Source organism: Microtus ochrogaster, chromosome 15, assembly GCF_000317375.1.
Source record: "Microtus ochrogaster isolate Prairie Vole_2 chromosome 15, MicOch1.0, whole genome shotgun sequence".
NCBI lineage: Eukaryota > Metazoa > Chordata > Mammalia > Rodentia > Cricetidae > Microtus > Microtus ochrogaster.
The window spans coordinates 18316607-18320062 of NC_022017.1; positions in this window are offsets into that span (position 1 = coordinate 18316607).

Sequence of the window (3456 nt, forward strand, 5' to 3'; positions counted from 1 at the left end):
GAAATAGCAGGAGAGAGTGCCTGTGACCTAGGGCTGTAAATCCTTCGAAAGCGAAGCACAGACACAAGGAAAGAAATCCACGATCTCAACCCAAGGGAGGGGAACCCATATGTCTTACCACCACTTATAACTGGGAACACATAATAATGTCACCTGGATTTTGTCCTGAGCTGTCTTTGGCTCCCATCAACAGGTACAACCTGTTACTTGCTGGGAAAGCATCTTATGAAAACCAGGGAAGGGATGGGACAGTGTGCCCATCACCTATAGGTGGCGCTGTTACTGTGTGACCACACAGAGAAATGGGGAAGGAGAGATCCACTTTGTCTGTCCTGAGCATGCTCTGGACCTAAATCAAACACATCTGTGACCCTCCATGAGAGTGAGGATCTAAGTCCCATAGAAACCAACTTGTTGAAAACAGTTAATCCTGATTTAAAAACCTTAGTCACTCTGTGTGGTACTTTACCAAGTGAGCTACACGGCAGCCTCCCCTTGAGGTTTAGAGCAAGGTCTGCCCTTACCACACTGAGCCGCTCTTACCTGTTTCCCTTCCTCTAAACCTGATCCAAAGTCTCCCAGGTTCTTTGAGGGAAAGAAGAGAATCCTGTGTCCAGAGAGAGAGATATGATAGGGAATTAAACAGCAAGATTTAGCTCCCTACCACATGGCCATCAGTCAGTCATAGACACAGAAAAACAACATAAAAAAAAGAGATATTGCAATAATGAGAATTATTCCTTTTTCTTGGAGAGACAAAGTACCATTCAAGCATCTTGTAGCCCCAGGGCAAGACAGATAAAGGTGCCGACCAATTGTGTCTTTAGAGACAATTCTTTAATATCCCTGTTCTGGTCACCAAATATGGTACCAGACTCTTGGGAAGTCCCTTTGAGACCAGATAATAAAGGGGAAATTGGATCCTCTCTCAATGTTCTTAGTCTCATTAATAACATAGTTTAAGAGCAGACCCAAACAGAAGCACAAGGACAATTTCTCAGAGTTTAAAGAAAAGTGCCCCAGGGTAGACAAGCTCTAAATCTCAGCAGCTGCCCAGAGGAGGAGCATGGAGAAGTGAGGAGGAGACCTCCTGCTATTCTGGCTGGAGGTCGGACAAGTAGAGGAGAGACAGCCACATGGAGGGCAGGGGAAGCTTCAGAGAGAGAGTGGGAGGCCCAAAGTATCAGTAAAAGCACATTTAGGCTCTGGCCGGCACACAAGAGAGACAGGCAAAAGGCAAAGGGAAGGTTGCGCAAGACCCAGAGAGGCAGGCAGACCCAGCACACTGCATGACTGCTAGGCTTGTAGGAGTCACAAGGAATTTTTTTTTTCTTATTATGGGAGTAATTTGCTCCTAAAGAAGGTTGTAGATCTCACCAGGAAAGTAGAAAGACTGCTTGCAGACCTAAAACTCTCTGCATCTCTAACTCTGAAACCAATAATGCACTCTTAAAAAAAAAAAAAAACAAATCATGGTCCCCTAGTTAGCTACATCAACCTGCTAAACAGAGAGAATTCTCATCAAAACATTAAGTGTGAAAAATCCAGGCTATAGGGGCGGCATCATTAGGCAGCAATAAGTCAGGGAAGAAATAAGACAGCCTATTTCACTACGATTCCTTTATTTATTTGAAGGACAAAAGTTTCTGTCCCTGACAGTTCCCTTTTATGGCGGCCCTGATTGCTGGGAATTTTATGCTAAAGCCCACTCCTGAGCTTGCATTAAAGCAATGATTTAATGCAGTCAGGTACCAATACATGCATACAATTGATCAATTTGAAACCACCACGCTGTCTTTTCAGGGTGAGGTGTCACTCCGCTGTTAAAGTACACCTAGCAAGAAACTGGCCTTTGAGCTGTGAGAGCAAAGCCCGAGCATCTAGACAGATGGATGGAGCCTCTCTTCCAGTCCTTTTATCTTTAGCCTTCGCTTAATAGGCACAGAGTCGTTTATGAGGCTATTTAAGATTTCCCATCCTGTGTAGATTTTGGAAAGAGATTTTGACCATTGTTGTTAGAAGCCTTTCTTTCTTGAATGGGTTCTTTGGATCAACTCTTGCTTTGGTGTGAATTATGAACCTGGCCTTTGAAATGCTTTGATGACATGAATGGTCAAGTGGCCCACACATGAAAGCTTTCCGGAGAGGACAGAGGCTTCTCATTAATCCCCCAGGGACCCAGAGAAGCACACTTCTCACACTTGATAGAGATCTGTATGAACGCATAAAAAATATGCGAGATGCCAAGGCGGTGACTCGGACAATGCAGTGATGATAAAACAGATGATTAAAAATGAAGAATCCCAGCACCCTTAGTAATTGGGAGCGAGGCCCTTGACCTCTGGTCACATACATATTTGTCTTGGGAGTTTAAGGTTGAAAGTTGTTCCTTGATGATTAGTGGTATCTGTTCAGATTAGCTTTGTTCAGAGGCAGTGAGTCTGGTCTTCTGGGGCTTGGTTCAGTGTCATCAGTGGTTGTGATGACTTCAGTTACCGAGGGAACTGTGACATCAGCCTTGGCTGCTAGTCTTCTGCCTTTACACCTCGAGATTCTGTGTGGAAAAGAACAAAGATAGAATTGGGTTCTCTAACATAGCTTTATTCCAGAGTTCCAAGGGGCACTGGGTCCTGGTCCAATAAATGGCCAGAGGTGCTGGGTCCCTGGCTTAGTTGTGCTTTAGAGGTGCCAACAGCTGCTCTGTCTTCCACCTGTTCTTATTGTGGTTTGGATAATGCAGCATCCCTCCAAAGTTGCCTGTGTGATGGAGATGCCTAGTCCGATTCCGTAATTTGCTTATTGGAGTAGTGCCATGATGAACATGGGGAGAAGTTATCCCTGGGATCTGCTGGTTTTGATTCTACCTCGAACACACTCAGGAGCCACACATATTTTTCACTCGTTTGTACTGACACAACAGCTATTTAGTTGGTGCACTTTCAAAACCACGCACTATTGGTTGTTTAGTGAGGCAGAAAGAGGCAACCATACCATTCTGAGTTTTACATTTCCTGCTAAGGAGAGATTAGAGTCAAAGAGATACCAATATTCAGAATCAGGTCATATTGAATAGTATTTGACCTTGGATAGTTCTCTCAAATTTGCCTATGTCAATAGAGATAGGACAGACTAACAGAATTTCCTATGCCTCTTTGAGTTTTAGATAGTACATCACGAACTAAAACATCACAAACATCAAGTTGTAGGGGTACAATATCCTTTTCGGTTTTTTCTGTCTTCACATTGATGTTGACCAAAGGTGATCACTCTCTTCACTAAACATGAAACAGGGGATGATTGCAACATTATTTCTCAGGTCCATATGCACCGACCACACCATCCACACTGCACACTGATCACACCATCCACACTGCACACCGACCACACCATCCACACTGCACACCAGTCACACCATCCACACTGCACACCAACCACACCATCCACACTGCACACCAA